Consider the following 17824-nt stretch of genomic DNA (forward strand, 5'->3'; position numbering starts at 1 on the left):
ACACAATAGCATACTAGCTAACAGAAGAGCACAAGAAATGCAATTGTCTTGGGGTAAGCCTCTGCGGGAATAGAACAATAATGGAAGAAATAAGAATGCATCTGAGGTGTGGGTGGTGCTAATTGAAAAGAACAAGCACAGCATGCAGGTGGATAGTTGTGGATAAGATAAAGAAATATATATTCTAAAAATGCAATATGTGAGAATCTATTTCAGATAAGCAAATTTTCCTTGTACATATCAATGAATTAATCACAAAAGTGGCCAAATAAGTTTCTCTGCTTTGGGAATATGTCCTTATAAAATTTAAAATTATAAAAGCACCTTATTGGTTGAAATTAGTCATTTGTCTAAATCTAGTCCTAAGAGATATTATGGAATATTATTAATAAACAAATTAGGGAGGGAGACTTCAGTTTTCTTTAGAAGGAAAATTGGGAGGTGGATAACAACAAAAACAAAAAAACTGTGGCAACCATTCATAAAGCTTATTTGATGACTGATTAATGGTTATTATTTTGACAATGAATGAAAATCTATAATTGATTATCCTGAAAACTCTTAGGGAAAAGTATACCTCCATTGAATTGATTGAATCAGAATGTATCTTAATAAGGAAAGAAATTAGGTCTTTCCACACCCTCTGGTCTCAATAAACAAATTTCTCATTCATTAATTCAGTTTTGTTCCAGGATCCTACTAAATACTGAAATACAGTGCATTCTTGGCTCATTTTACCAAGGTCCTAAAGAATTACAAGAGTGGTGGTGGTGAGGATCAAGATAAGAAGGAAGTAGTGAGTGAAGAGTTCTTTTGAACCAGCAAAAATAAATGGTAGTATTAATCTTGAGCAAGAGGCTTCTGGCTTAGTTGTTTGAGAAAAACAAAATATAAAAGGCTGCTCCTGTTCTGCTCTTGCTTCTCTACCATCTTTACTTGGGATGATCGAAGTTATCTTCTATATTTGCAGATGTTCAAACTAATGATGCAGGTGACCTAATGAGTAAAATCAAGGTAGTGCAAAGAGTTTCGAAGATGAAAAATTGGAAAAACAAAGGAAGGGATTTGACTTGCTAAAGGCAGTGATTTCCATATCCTTCTCTCTCTAGACCACTAGAGTGGATGGACTGAAATATATGGAATGAAACTCTCACTGAATATAAATAGAAAGCTTCATAAACCATGTGAAATAACTGTCTTCATAAATTGGACAAAGGCAACACAGAACTTGTGATCCCTGATAGAAGGAAAACAAACAAGATGAATCTCAAGATGACATTATACAAGAACAAAGAGAGAATTGATAAACTGGACTTCATTAAAATTAAAAACATCTGCTCTGTGGAAATACCCAGAAAATGAGAATGCAAGTCACAGATTAGGAGAAAGTATTTGTTAAAGACACAGATGATAAAGGGCTGCTATAAAATATACAGCAGTCCTTTATCAAAATATAAAATATAGTATACACACACACACATCCACAAAGAACTCTTTAAGTCTCAACAGATAATTAAAAAATGGAACAAAGACCTAGAGACCTCAACAAAGAAGATATACAGTTGGCAAGTAAGCATATGAAAAGATGTTCCACATCATTTGTTATCTGGGAAATGCACATTAAAACAATAAGATACTACTACACACCTATTAGAATGGCCAAAATCAGGAACACTGACAATACTAAATGCTGACAAGAATGTGGAGCAATTCACATTCATTGTGGTGAGAATGCAAAATGGTAATGCCACTTGGAAGACAGTTTGATGGTTTCTTATAAAACTGAATATGCTCTTGCCATGTGATCCAGGAAACATACTCCTTGATATTCACCCCAAGGAGCTGAAAATTTATGGCCACACAAAAACCTGCATATGGATGTTGATAGCAGCTTTATGCATAATTGCTGAGACTTGGAAGCAATCAAGATGTTCTTCAGTAGGTAATGGATAAATAAACTGTGGTACATCCAGACAATGGAATATTATTTTGTGGTAAAAAGAAATGAGCTATCAAGCCATGAAAAGACAGGGAGGAACCTTAAGCGCATATTGCTAAATGAAAAAAAAAAATCCAATACAAAAAGACAATGTACGTACTTCATGATTTTAATTCTAAGGCATTTGGAAAAGGCAAAAATATGTGGACAGTAAAAAGGAGGAATGAATAGGTAGAGCACAGAGATTTTTAGGACAGAGAAACTGTTTTGTATAACACTGCAGTGGTGGATACATGTCATCATAAATTTGTCCAAACTCATAGAATATCCAACACAAAGAATAAATTAATATAAACTACGGACTTTGGGTGATTATAATATGTCAACATAGGTTTATCAATTATAGCAAATATATCACTTAGTGGGGGGGTGTTAATAATGGGAGAGGGTGGGGGCAGAGACTAGATGGGAAAATATCTCTACTTTTCTTTCAATTTTGCTGAAACTTAAACTGCTCTAAAAAGTTGTCTTAATAAAAATAAAAAATCTGATAGTATATTTGCCCTGCTGTGTTTTACACCTACTTGGCACTTGTGTTCCCTTTCTTCTTTATGATTTATCCCTTTTAGATTGGGTATATCTAACCTATGCCTGCCCCACCATTGTATTTTAGCAGCACATACCTTGTCTAGTTTCACAAGTTCACAGCTCAGGATGAGTCATAACTCAAGTCTCACCCATATCTGATTAATTAATATTTTAGATAAGATTTTGGACTAACGATGATAGAATGACATAAGACTTTTGGTGACTTTTTATATTTTGGATGTGAGAAGGACATGAATTTGGGGGGAGTAAGAAGGTAGAATGTTGTGGGCTGAATTGTGCTCCCCCAATACTTCGTATGTTGAAGTCCTAATCCATACTACCTCAGAATGTGACGGTTTTTTGGAGATAGAGTCTTTATACAGGTAATTAAGTTAAAATTAGGTAATTAAGGTGAGTCATAATCCAATATGAGTGGTGTCATTATAAGAAGAAAAAATTTGGATACAGACATGAACAAAGGGAAGACAACATAAAGACCAAGGGAGAAGATGACCATTCACAAACCATAGTGAAATCCTGGATAGATCCTTCCCTTTTGACCCTCAGTAGATAGCAACTCTGCTGATACCCTAATCTCAGACTTCTGGCTTCCAGAACTGTGAGAAAATAGATGTCCATTGTTTAATTCATCCAGTCTGTGGTACTTGGTTATAGCAACCCAACAGACTAATATACATCCCAAGAATTTTAATCAAGAGGGCTATTAAGGAAACCGCTAAGAAACAAAGAATGAGATCCTCATGAGAGACAAATTATAATGCTTTTTAAAAATATATTTTTTCATTTATTTGAGAGAGAGAACGAGCAGGGAGAGGGACAGAGTGAAAAGGAGAAGCAGGCTCCCCAGTGATCAGGAAGCCCGACATGTGGCTTGATCCCAGTACCCTGGGATTATGACCTGAGGTGAAGACAGATGCTTAATCGACTGAGCCACTAAGGCACCCCGATGTCTTTGGTTTTAATATTGCTTTTTAAATTCTGTTTTGTGAGTGCAATAGTTGGTTATTATTTACTCTTGATTTGGTGTGCCATACAATGTAATCAACCATTGAGATTTTACTCAGAGGTGGAACTCAGCTTCTTTTGATATCATTTTCTTGTAAGAAATTATTATTTTACCTGAGTAGTTGAAATCAACCATAAAGGGACTTGTAAAAAATATGGCAATCATAGCTGCAGCCCAGACAGAAAACTAAAGCTGTTTAGCTTGTCTACAAGTTATTAGATTAGGGATGGATTCAGTTCTAGTGGTTTAAGTTTAGCACTCTTGGCTCCCTGTTTGGAAATCAATGGCAAACTATAATCATAATCTTTCCCCTAATACTGTCTGTATTATATTACTTAAGTATGCATCCTCTCCAGAATCTTTATTGCTGCTGTACAGTCACTGTCCTCTAAATGATGCAATAAATCATCTTCCAAAGAAAACAAGAAAATATGTTTGGAACAGTACTGTCAAAAACTCCATGCATGGCTCAGATTTATCAGACAATGATATAAAACTATATTGATTACATTCTGTGATGGAAATTACCTACCATTCAGCTTAGTGAATGATCAAAAAGAGACTGAGAATTTGAACAAACATGAGACAATTTGTGGACCAAGTATACCCTCTCTCTGTGCCAAACAATTCTGTGATCAAATAAACTTCTCTGTTTCTGTGGTCAGTAATACTTGTAACTGATGAAATAATGCTCCAGCATATATTTGTTCCTGGAAGATTAGACCGTAAGAAAATTAAATTAGCTTGATTGCCCGTATGAATATTTTGATTATTAAGGCTTTTCCACCAATGCAAAGCTACTTTGTTATAAACTCTGCTCAATTCTAACTAGTCCTTTACCTAGGATGCTCTGTTTTAAAATCACTGAGACTCTGCATGTATTGTGTCATAAATTCTGATGAGAAAAACTATTATTTGCTCAATGTGATGTTCTCCATGAATATTAAATCCAATAACTCAGCTTTGCTTATCTATTGGTCAATGGTTTGGACCAATTTTTTTTTTTAGAGCAATGAAGAATTTTAAGCAGGTCTATTAAATACAAATCTGCATTTAGAAAAGATTACTCTGAATATGATATGCAGAGGCCAATCAATAGGTTTAAGCTTCTAAACTTTTATTTTAAGAACATTTATCTTTTCATAATTATTTTTCATGTAGATTTGCTTACAGTTAAAAGAATAGTTTTTAGATAGTATTCTAGACTTGCTTGATATTTTACATACCAGTATAAATTAATGCATACATTATATAACCAGATCAACAGTAGGTTTTATGAAGTTTCTATGCGATTAATATTAAGATTCAGGGCTATCAGAGCTAAAGGACCAATCCCAATTTCTAATAACTGCAAACAGGAATTGCCAACCTGAAAAGCCCAAAATCAGTCAGCTTGTTTTCCAGCAGCAATGTTAGGGTCAATCCAAGTCTTCCAGTTTTAAAGATAAAATATTGACATGAAAAATAATCAAATTATTTAATGGAAAATGCTCCTTCTTATTGCTCACTGAATACTTTTCATATAACTCACTAGTCAAGAGTTTCCATTAAATTCACACCCCTTTCAATGTACGTGCAATTCATACTGCATTTAGAAGCAGTCTCAGAACATTCTTTTACATTGAACTATAATTCTAACACCAAACAGCTTCTGTTCATGTTCAGAACTTGTGATTACTAGGAGCATTTCTCCTAGAATTGTTCAGCCCCTAAGGCTATTGATCTAGTGCCAAACCTTACTGCATTTCTCCATCTATTTTCTCCATTTATTTTCAACTGATGTTCTGGGTTTGACCTTTGCTTTGCTCTGTAATTTTGCTTCTCTGTGGTTTCTTATAATGAGTATGTTTAGGACAATAAATCTTTCCTTGAACATAGTTCTTGAATTAACTATAATTTATAACAGAGTAGCTTATTTACCATGGCTTATTTTGGGTACTTCCAAATGATTATCTTAGAATTCTTAATCAGTAACTGAAGTTTTATTTATTTAAAAAGTCATGTGCAATCACATATTTTTAAAGCTTTTGTGATTTATGGTCATGTGCACACATGAGATTTTTGAATTTGAAAGCTATGGAAATGTGTAAATCCTTATATAAATACTAGATGTCATATTACCATTTTGCTACATTATGGATTTTCATTCTTTAGATAAATTGTATTCCATAACTTAAATCCTTTTGAAGAAATTATTTCTGGAATCGTAGTGACAGTAGATGTTTTGTGTAGCTATGAATGAATCTATACTTCATTTCTATGTTGCTATGCTACTCAGTTGATTTCTAAATACTTCTTCCCCTTGGCCCTAAATTCACTGCTTTTCTGGTCCAGGCTTAAGCCATTAAAATTCCATTTACACCAATTTCCAATATTAAGGGCTTTTGTAATGTCCAATTTCACTGAAAATTCTGCATCTAATGTATTGTTTGAATATAATATGGAGCCAATCTTAGGGATGTTGGTGGACTTTATATAAGAGATGCTTCTTCAACTTTTCAAAATAACCTTGGAAAGGGGTGCATGGGTGGCTCAGTTGGTTAAGTGTCTACCTTCAGCTCTGCAGGATCCTGGGGTCCTGGGATCTAATCCAGCATCAGGCTCCCTGCTACACCGGGAGCCTGCTTCTCCCTCTCCTTCTTCCCCTCCCCTCTGCCCATGTTCTCTCTTGCCCATGCTCTCTCTCTCTCTCTCTCTCTCTCAAATAAATAAAATCTTTTTAAAAAACCCAAAAAAACAGCCTTGGAAAGATTAATCAAAACCTGAGTGATATGCATTTAGTGTGTCTCTAATAGGTAAAAGTATTTTTAAACTCTCTTCAAGCTTGAGATATACAATTTAAGGGAAGGTGGCAAACCTAATTTAGATCAACAACACAGCTTTGATCTTCATTGTTGGAGCCATAACAAATCTGGTAGAGTGTGGTCTCTGTTATCTATATCAAGGGAAAAAATTGACCTTTCTCTTAGATAGTATCTCTTAGATACTCTAAACTGTATAATCTAATGGTCCTTCCACTTTTATGGGCAATTTTGGACTCATTTGGAATAATCTCAGCCTTTAGATTAAAATTATATGGGATGATTTTGAGTGCATTGCAAGAAAGGAAGGTTGAGGGTCAGCAGAGGGAGATATAGTGACCTCTGGTCATACTGCTTTAATACAACTGAAAATATGTTTATAAATTGTAGACATTATGCAGCAAATATGTCTGGCTCTCCTCTACCTATGCATCTTCTTTAAAAGTTATGCAAAGCCATGCTATGTAAATTGACCAGTGAAATGTCAGTGTAAAGTAGAAGCTTAAGAGCCTGTGCTAAGCACCTATTCTCCTTTCTCGGAGTTAACAATTATGGAAGCGTGTGTCCAGACAGAATCTTAGTTTGCATCCCTGTAATGTATATGTACTTTGAATTATAGATCTACACATTTTTTATTTTTTTTAATTTTTATTTTATTTTAATTAACATACAGTGTTATATTAATTTCAGGTATGCAATATAGTGATTCAACCCTTCATATATCACCCTGTGCTCATCAAGACAAGTGCACTACTTAATCCCCATCACCTATTTCACCCACCCGCCTGCTCCTCTCCCCTTTGGTAACCATCAGCTTATTCTCTATAGTTAAGAGTCTTCTCTTGATTTCTCTCTCTAATATTAAATATTTAATATGTAAATATTAAACAACACACTACTGCACAAGCAAAGGGCTAAATAAAAAAACAAATGGCAAATCAAAATATGTCTCAAAACCAAAAAAAGAAAAGAAAAGAAAGAAAGCACATATTCCAAAACCTATGGGTTGCAGCAAAAGTGGTGTTAGAGTGAAATTTATGCTATAAAGTCTTGTACTGAGAAAAAAGTTCAGATAAACAACTTACTAATACACCACAAGAAACTAGAAAAAGAAACTTAGCTGAAATTTAGTAGAGCAAGGAAATAACAAAGAAAAATCAGAAATAAATAAGAGACCAGAATAAACAATAACATAATATTGAAATTAATAATGAGTTTTTCAAAAAAAAAAAACAAAACAAAATTGGCAATGTTTTAACTACATTAACTAAGAAAAAAATGAGAGAGAGAAGACTCAAAAACCAAAATGAGAAATGGAAAAGAAAACAACACAACAAAGAAGCACAGAAATACACTGTGATAACAGATTACTATAAACAATGATATACGAATAAATCAGATAACTTAGAGGAAAAAAAACTCCAGTAATTCCTAAAAATGCACAAGTTACCATGATCGAATCATGAATCTTGAATCCAAGAAATAGGAAATCTTAGACCAATAACAAGAATGAAAGTTGAATTAGGAATCAAAAATCTCCCAGCACAGAAAAGCCCAAGACCACATAGTTTCACTGGTGAATTCTACCAAATATTAAAATAATAATAATAATTAATGACACTTTATCAAACTCTTACAAATAATGGAATAGAGAGAACATTTCAAAATCATTCCATGAGATCAATACTACCCTAATACCACAGCATAATAAAAACTACTTTGATAAATATAAGTATTGCTACTTCAACTTTCTTTTGACATACATTTGCATGATAAATATTTCTCCATCCCCTCACTTTCAATCTGCAGGTGTGTTTGGGTCTAAAATGAGTATCTTGTATGCAGCATATACATGGGTCTTCTTCTTTTTTTTTTAAATCCATTCTGATACCTATGTCTTTTGATTGAAGCCTTTAGTCCATTTACATTCCAAGTAATTGATAGATATGTATATTTATTGGCATTTTTTATTTGTTTTGTCATTGTTTCTGAAGATTTTCTGTGGTCCTTTCTTGTCTTTGCTGCTTTTGGTCTCTCCTTTGCACTTAAAGAGTCCCCTTTAATATTTCTTGTATGGCTAGTTTAGTGGTCACAAACTCCTTTAATTTTTGTCTGGGAAACTCTTTATCTCTCCTATTCTGGATGATTCGCTTTGCTAGATAGAGTATTCTTGGCTGCAGGTTTTTCCTATTCAGCTCTGGATAGATAGTGCTACTCCAGTCTGGCTTGCCTAGTTTTCACTGAGAAATCTCCAGCTAGCCTTATGGGTTTTCCATTGTAAGTTAAGGACTTTTTTGTCTTGCAGCTTTAAGATATTTTTTCTTTATTACTATATTTTGTTAATTTAATTGCAATATGTCTTGGTGTTGGCCTTGGTCTTATCTTGTTCTTTCATTTGGGATAAATTTCTCCACCTTGGCATTTTGTCTAAGTCTCTGCCTTTTTTTCTGTGGTAGAAAAGCCAGTTATGTCTCCCACTCTGGAAAGTAATGGCCTTACAAAGAAGAGGTCATATAGTGCCCAGGGCCTGGTGCTTAAGGGAGTGTCTCTGTTGTGTGCTGCATACACTCTGCTATTGTATTTTGGCTGCTCTATCCTTTAGGGCAGTCATCTGTAGAGGCTCTCCTTTGCCTGCTGTGGGCAGTGTTTGGCCCCTGGCCTAAATGTAATTTTTAAGTAGGTGTGCTCTGGTCTGCTTGTGAAATGACACCTGACACCAACTCCACCAGAGCTGAGGCTCTGCAGAACTCTCTAGTTGGGGGAAATGATGTGGGCTGGGGCTTATGTTGGTCTTCTGGGGGAGGGGCCCACTGTGCTGGGACTGAGGCAAGTTTCACTGAGAAGGGCAGTCCCAACAGAGCACAGGGAGGTGGGGCTTGGTGTAAGCAAGGTAAGCAGCCAATGTAAGCACTGAGCTACTTCCCTCAGGTGGCTCTGTTTTTATGTTGAGAGGAGGAGGAGGGAAATGGAGCCAGCCAGTTCCTTTACCCCAGAGAAGTGTCTCTGTGAATGTTGCTTCTTAGGGAAGCACTTGGAGAAGAGCAAATAATCTGCCCCACTGTGTGCCCCAGGCATTTTTCAGATGCTGTTTCCATGCTGTCTGTCCCAAGTTGTTTGCCTGCCTTCTCTCCAGGAGCAGCACAGTGCCCTCCTGGCTCCATCCCAGCCAAGTCTGCTGACCTCTAGGCTTTTGAGACCTGGTATGGACATGAGCCTGCACTGGTCTTCTGGGGGAGGGGCCTGCCACACTGGAACTGAGGCAAGTTGACCTATAAGGGCAATCCTACCAGAGTGTGGGGGAGTGGGTCTTGGTGTGAGCAAGTCAGGAAGCTAGCACTGGCACTGCACTGCCTCCCACCAGTGGCTGTGTTTATGCTGAGAGATAGGGAAGGGAAATGATGCAGGCCAGCTCCCCTGATCAAGGAGAGGCATCTCTGTGAATGCTGCTTCCCAGGGACACACTCCTAGATAAGGGAATAAGCTCCCACTGTGTGCTCTAGGCGTTCTTCAGATTGCTGTTTCCATGCCATCTTCCCCTGGTGGTTTGCCTGACTTCTCTCCAGGAGCAGGGCAGTGTCCTCAGGGTTTTATCTCAGCCAAGTCCACTGACCTTTAAAACTCCAGACTTTAAGCCCTTCTGGTTGCAAGTACTCACAAAATTCAGCCCTTCTCATTTTCCAAGGCAATGGTTTTGAGGAAATGTTTTCTTGTGCATTCCCCTGTGTGCTTCTCTCTCTTTTGCCCTTCTCCATGGCCATGGGTCCCTCCCCTCCACAGCAGCCATGATCCATTTCTCCCCTGAACCATGTCTCTATACTTCCTACCTTCTTTGATGTGGCCTCTTCTCTCCCTTTAGTAGTGGAGTTTGTTCTGTGAATCTTCAGGTTGATTTCTGGAGTATTTAGGATGATTTGATAGTTATCTAGTTGTGTTCCTGGGTTGAGAGGAGTCTAGAGATCTCCTACTCCACTGCCATCTTAGATAATCTCACTCTCCTTTTTTCTCCCTTTGCTCATCTGTTTTGCCTCTTAAATTCCATATATGAGTGAAATCATATGGTATTTGTCTTTCTCTGACTTATTTCACTTAACATTATACTCTCTAGCTCCATCCATGTCAATGAAAACATCAAAATTTCATTTATTTTATGGCTGAATAATAGCTTATCTATCTATCTACCTATCTATCTATCTATATCTATCTATCTATCTATCTATCTATCTATCTATCTATCTATCTATCTATCTATATTCTTTATCCATTCATCAATTGTTGGACACCTGGGCTGCCTCCATATCTTGGCTATTGTTTTGTTTTGTTTTGTTTGCATTCTTTGGGTAAATACCCAGCAGTGCAATTGCTGGATCATAAGGTAGTTCCATTTTCAACTTTTTGACAAACCTCCATACTGTTTTCCACAGTGGCTGCACCAGTTTGCATTCACACCTACCAGTGCATGAGTATTCCTTTCTCTTCACATCCTCACCAACACCTGTTGTTTCTTATGTTGTTGATTTTAGCCATTTTGACAGGTGTGAGGTGATATCTCATTGTAGTTCTGATTTACATTTATTTTCCTGATGGTAAGTGACTGTGTGGCCATCTTCTTTGAAGACATGTCTTTTTATGTCTTCTGCCCATTTTTAAATTTGATTATTGGGTAGTTTTGTGTGTGTGTGTGTGTGTGTGTGTGTGTGTGTGTGTGTGTGTTGAGTTTTATCAGTTCTTTATATATTTTGGATACTAACCCTTTATCAGAAATGTCATTTGAAAATATCTTCTACCATTCCATAGGTTGCCTTTTAGTTTCCTTTGCTGTGCAGAATCTTTTTATTTTGATGTAGTGCTAATAGTTTATTTTTGCTTTTGTTTCCCTTTCCTCAGGAGACCTATCTAGAAAAAAAAAAATTCCTACAGCCAATGTTAAAGAAGTTAGTGCCTGTGTTCTCTTCTAGGATTTTTATAGTTTCAGATTTCACATTTAGGTCTTGAATCCATTTCGAGTTTATTTGTGTATGGTGTAAGAAAGTAATCCAGTTTTATTCTTTTGCTTGTTGCTGTCCAGTTTTCCCAGCACCATTTATTGAAGAGACTGTCTTTTTCTTGTTAGATATTCTCTCCTGTTTTGTTGAAGATTAATTGACCACATAGTTGTGGGTTCCTTTCTGGGTTTTCTATTCTGCCCTATTGATCTATATGTCTATTTTTGTGCCAATACCATACTGTTTTGATTACTACAACTTTGTAGTATAACTTCAAGTCCAGAATTGTGATGATTCCAACTTTCTATTTATGTTTTTTAAGCTATAGAGATCTGTGGAAATTCTATAGCTGCAGTCTACTTTAACCCACCCTTTTTGATCCAAATATTTGGTAAGTTCCATTCATTTTTATGATCATCTGTAAAACTATCTTAGATTGTTCACCTGATTTGACAAATCAATTGAGCGTTCAAAGAGCAGAGTCCTGTCTCTATGATGTCTTTCCTTTGTTCATTCACTATTGCTTATTTGTTCATCGAGAGTTATACTAATTTTCATCATTTCTGGCTTTCCTTTTACTTCTTAGACAACTGAAATCTAGCTTGCACCATGATTTCCAAAATGGAACTTAAAGCTGCTTAATAAGCTTCTTCCTGACAAAACTAATCAACATTTTTCAAACCTCATCTTATTCATATTTTCTTGATTCTTCCTCTTTGGACTCCTACTTTTTTGGTTTTCAGCACGTAATTTACTTTTGGATCATTACCTACCCTCCTTGGACACTCATTCTCAATCCCTTGATGGTTTTCCTCCTCTTGCCAATTTTCTAAAACTAATATTTTCAGGGTTTCATCCTTAGCAGTCTTTCTGTCATCAAACATTGCTTTTAAACAATTTTACTCACTCCACAGTCTTCAACTTTTCCCTAGAGACTCTTCAGCTTTCACGTTTAAATTTTTTTTTTTTTTTTTTTAGTAATCTCTACACCCAACATGGGGTTCAAACTCGTGACCCAAAGATCAAGAGTCTCATACTCTTCTGACTGAGCCAGTCAGGAGCCCCAAGTTTTCACATCTTCTACAAGCTTTGGATTAGAATTTCTCACCACCCAAAGGATATCCTTTCCATTGTGAGACAAATTACTTTTATCACACCTATTCTTGTCCCCATTATCATATAATCATTAATGCCCAAAGTTTGTCTATTTTTTTTTTAAGATTTTATTTATTTATTTGACAGAGAGAGAGAGACAGCCAGTGAGAGAGGGAACACAAGCAGGGGGAGTGGGAGAGGAAGAAGCAGGCTCCCAGCGGAGGAGCCTGATGCGGGGCTCGATCCCAGGACCCTGGGATCACGCCCTGAGCTGAAGGCAGATGTTTAACAACTGAGCCACCAAGGTGCCTCCCAAAGTTTGTCTTTATTTCTGTGTTCCATCTTCCATCCACGGTCTCCAGTTCCCTATTTCGTCCTATCTTACAGTTTGCAAAAACATTTTTATTTGCTTAATATGGGTTGAATCTGTTCTCTCCTTATGATCATCACTGCTGTTGCATTTATGTAGGACTTCATCCATTATTTCAGAATATTGTATTTATCCTCATACTGGATTATTACTTCAAGTTTCAGCATTCCCTGCCTTCTTTCATGAGACAGAAGATAATTCTAAAATTAAAATTTGATCATATTTTTCTTACTTATACTATTTCCATGACTCCTCCACCAAATTCTTAAAAATTTCCCTTGATCTATATCTTAGGGAGACATATAAACAAAATACATGAAGAAATATATAAATTTATCTGCTGATAAAGATGCAGTCTTTTTCTCTGACCTTTTGCTCCAGCTCCATTCCTACTATACACAGAAATGACCCTCTTGGAATCCTCAGAGCTTCTAGGAATTAAACTTTGAAATCAATAATATAAACCATACTAACACTAAACACCAATAACAATATGATATAAAGCACAAATTAGACATAGCACATGTTACTTTTCATGGTCCAGCTTTCCTTTATTTTTATGTCTTGTCTTAACTATATAGACACATTTAGCACTTATTTGTAGTTTCATTTGCTATTTTGTCAGCCTAAAATGCTTTCCCTCCTAGTATTCCTGGTTTATTCTTGCTAGGATTAATTAAAATTAGTTGAAAGCTTTTCTCTTGGATCTACACTAGAGGTTGTTGTATATACAGTCCCTGTCCTTCCCACTATTCTTTCCATGTGGTTATTTTAAAATAGATTAATCAAAATCGCAGTTCATTATCACAAGCTGCAATATTCAAAGTCTTCCCTGGAATTTTTGAAGTTGGCTCTAAAGAGAGCATAAAAGAGTGCCCCTTATTTTTTAAGATTAAAAAAAAAAAAAACAACCTCTTGAGCTGTTAGATTTCCTTTATTTTCTGGGAAACATTCTGCAACAAAAGAAAATAAATTGACATGTAGAGCAATGGATGATGGAAAGAGAATTGTGGAAGCACTTGAATACCTGCTCTAGTGGTTCCTGTGTTTTGCTGCATCCTTGCCCTTCCCATGGGTTTAGTGTTCCATCTTTTCTTCTGCTATGTAAATTGCTTTAGTGTCCCTAAAATAAATAACCTTTTTGCATTAGCTAATTTTAATTGGGTTTATCTTACTTACATCTAAAAGGTTTTCACATCTACACATATACCCACAAAAAATGGTAATATATTTCAGAAAATTAAAAATTTCCTTAGACCCTATTCAAGGATTCCCAACTTGAGGAAATCTCTGCTAGAAAAAGTTCATCCATCTTTCCTTTGTATCCCCTTAGTTCTTCCTTCAGAAGACATTTATAGTTCAATCATGCTTCTTTAACTTGGTTTATAGTTTGTCATTACTCTCCTCCAGACCCTCACCCTTGATTGGAAGGAATTGTGTTCCATTCATCTTCATCTAACTCTCTTTACTTTATGATTATTATTTAATGTTTGAATGTAGAAGACAGTAGAGCAAATTTAAGTTATGTGATACTCTGAAGATTAGTCAAGATTTTTGAATGCTAAGGAGAATATTAAAGGTCAGGTCATTTTGTGTCCCTACCTATATAAATATCTATTCTTGATATCTGTTAACAGCTGGTCCCATCTACCTCTGTTTAAATATGGGGGTGATTTATGAGATAGCTTGTTTTATCAATGGATAAAACTATATATAAACTATAGTTTATGTAGATTAATATACAATTTCAATGACAATTTTTAATTTCCACAATCACATAACATACCATTTGAACTTATTGTATTTGTTAGTTACGGCTGCTATAACAAAATACCACATACTGTGTGGCTTCAACAATAGAAATTTATTTTTTCATAGTTCTAAAGGCTGGGAGTCCAAGATCTAGGTGTCGGCAGCGTTGGTTTCTCCTGAGGCCTCTCTCCTTGGCTTATTCTGTCCTCATACGGTCTTTGCATTGTGCATGTGCACTCCTGTTGTCTTTTTCTCTTCTCAGAAGAACACCAATCATATTGGATTAGACTTCATTTAAACTTAATTGCTTCCTTAAAGGCCCTATTACCAAATTGGAGGTCAGGACTTTAACCCATGAATTTGGTGCAGAACACAATTCAATCTATAAGAGTAATAAAAAGAATTATGTTTAGCTTAATCCCTGCTTACATAATTAGGAAGCCATATTGATATTTTAATTTTGAATAATGATCTTGAGAAATTTCCACTTGGTTTATAAATTTCACGTCAGTCTTTTTAAATCAATCTGTTAGTATTAGTAAACCATTTCATTCTCTGAATAACTTACAAGTATCCTGATTAATCAGAACTTTCCTTGGGGCGCCTGGGTGGCTCAGTCATTAAGCATCTGCCTTCAGCCCAGGGCATGATCCCAGGGTCCTGGGATCGAGCCTCACATGGGGCTCCTTGCTCCACTGGGAGCCTTGTTCTTCCTCTCTCACTCCCCCTCCTTGTGTTCCCTCTCTCACTGTCTCTCTCTCTGTCAAATAAATAAATAAAATCTTAAAAAAAAAGAACTTCCCTTATCACTTTTGTCATATTTTCTTCACTTATTTTTAGGAAGCATGATCCATTTCCCATTAAATGATACAAATTTTATGAAGTATATGTAAAGTAAAGCAGGAGAGCAATTTCTCTGAAGAGTCACTTCAACTTTTATTAACAGAAAACCAGTCGGTGCACAAAGCACAACTGCTTAAGTTTCCACTGAAATTGTTTTGGTTATAAATTACACAGAGTGTTTATTTGAAATTAAATATGCATATTTCATTTTATGCTAAATGACAGTGACCATATGCAGCTTTCAACCACATAAATTATATTAGATATGAATATACTAGCATGTCTAATTTAATGGCATATGGTTAGAATCCTATTTCTTTCATTTTATAAACTTAAATGTTTGTATCATAGCTAAAATGAATTTCGTAAGAATCTAGACTTTATCTGAATATACACCAGTAACGATCTCTCGACATTCACTTTATAGTGACTAAATTGATGCTTTTTGCATGTATTTTTGGAAGTTGTTGGTAGGATGAACATAAGAAATTTATGGTAAACTATTTTAATGTAATTGATAAAGTGATTATAACGCTTTATTGCTTATAATATTTACCATGTCTCCATAATTTAGAAACTACTGCTACTTCTTTATGCCTTAGTAACAATATTAATTTCTACTTGAGTGCTGTTGATACAATGATAGAAACTTCAGAGTTGAAGGATTTTTCTCCCAAACTATATTGAAAACATTCTGCACCATTTGAGTCTAAAATAGGCAAGGGGATCAAAATAATAGTTTAGATAAGAAAATCATTTTCACATAGAAAAAATGAGACTTTATTTAAATTTTGAGAAATGATGTACAGTTACTATATAAAAATTTCAGTAATTCAGTACCCTTTGTGATTATGCAAAAGTTCATTTGAATTGCATATTGCTGTATATTATCTTTTCTACAATAACCTTTTACTATTTAGGTAAAAAAGAACTTTCTTACAATATAGGTAAATAAAGTTGAATATTATAAGTGGGTTCTATAGCCAATATATAGAACAAGGTTTTTATTTTTAACTGATTAGTACAAATTAGAAGATTAGGTATGAAGCCTATTTGTTTAATAATAATGCACAATGTGTATGTTATAGGATTACATGAAAAACTTCTTTTTCATATAGAAATTCTATTAAAATAGAGACAAACCTTAACAATATATAATGAACACCCTAAGGGATTCTTTAGCAATAAGGGATCTCTATCCTATCACAACCTGCCTCATACTTTTGGAATTCTCAACCTTTCAGAGTTATAGACAAGGTTATTGCGAGGAAATTTCCATGCTTGAGACTAGATGGAGAACAAGTGGATGAGTGTGTTAAAAAGGCTTCAGGTCCCTACATCTCTCAGATGTTTACTAAAATAAAAATTGTTGGTGGAGGCCATGTTTACCTCTGGTTAAGACAATGATGCTGTGGCAGAGCCAGAGCTGTCTTTCTCTGGATTTTAGCTCTGAAGTATCTCTATGTAAAAATTAAAATAACCTTCAGAGTCAGGGAAATATGTATAGTTCTGGAGATCTTTTGGCTACCTGAGATCAAATGGATGCACTCCCTGTTAAATTAAAATAGTCAAGAATTTCTTTTCAGTCAATGGTATTGTAATAGCCTTATATGGTGACAGATGGTAGCTACACTTGTAGTGAGCATAGCATAATGTATAAACTTGTGGGATTACTATGATATATACCTGAAAAAATATAACATTGTGTGTCAACTATATTCAATTTTTTTAAAGAATTTCTTCTCAATTTTTTCTAGATATTTTTCAATGATGTTTTTTGGTATTTTCCAATGACCACACAATATATATATTTAAATACATGTTTAAAAAATTTTAATTATCTTCCTTATTATAGGTTATATGTATGTTGTGGCATCAAAAAGTTTAAAAATTGTTATAGCAGGGAAAGAGCAATGTTTTGGTTATTTTTACTAAGGCAAAAAAAAATCTAAGTTATTTCTGAAAGATATCACCATATGTATAGAGAAACTAGGTTAACTGAGAAGAAAAGCCATTCATAAGGAAATCTGTACTGTGGAAATATTACTGTGAATATTTACTAACAAAAAAATCATACATGCAGATTACCTCATCTACTTTTCTGATACATAACTCTATAATTCCATTTGATCATTTAAAACTATTTTTTTTTTCCTGAAGGGAAATCTAATCCAATATTACTTCCAGATATGTTTTCCTTTCTTGCTGGTAATTTTTACTAAACATAGAAATGAATCTATTGTTTGTGTAGTATAAATATTTTTATGTACTCTGCTCATGTTATGTGTTAATCAAGGGCTTAGTACACTTATCAAATACATGTTCTAAGAGAGCAGCTTTCCTTTCCAAAGAAGTATGCATGTGGTATTTCAAACTGAAATGGATAAAAGCAAAAATTAAGTGAACCTGATGAGATACTGTTTTTCA

This window comes from Ursus arctos, unplaced genomic scaffold (assembly GCF_023065955.2).
Source record: "Ursus arctos isolate Adak ecotype North America unplaced genomic scaffold, UrsArc2.0 scaffold_13, whole genome shotgun sequence".
NCBI classification, from domain to species: Eukaryota; Metazoa; Chordata; class Mammalia; order Carnivora; family Ursidae; genus Ursus; species Ursus arctos.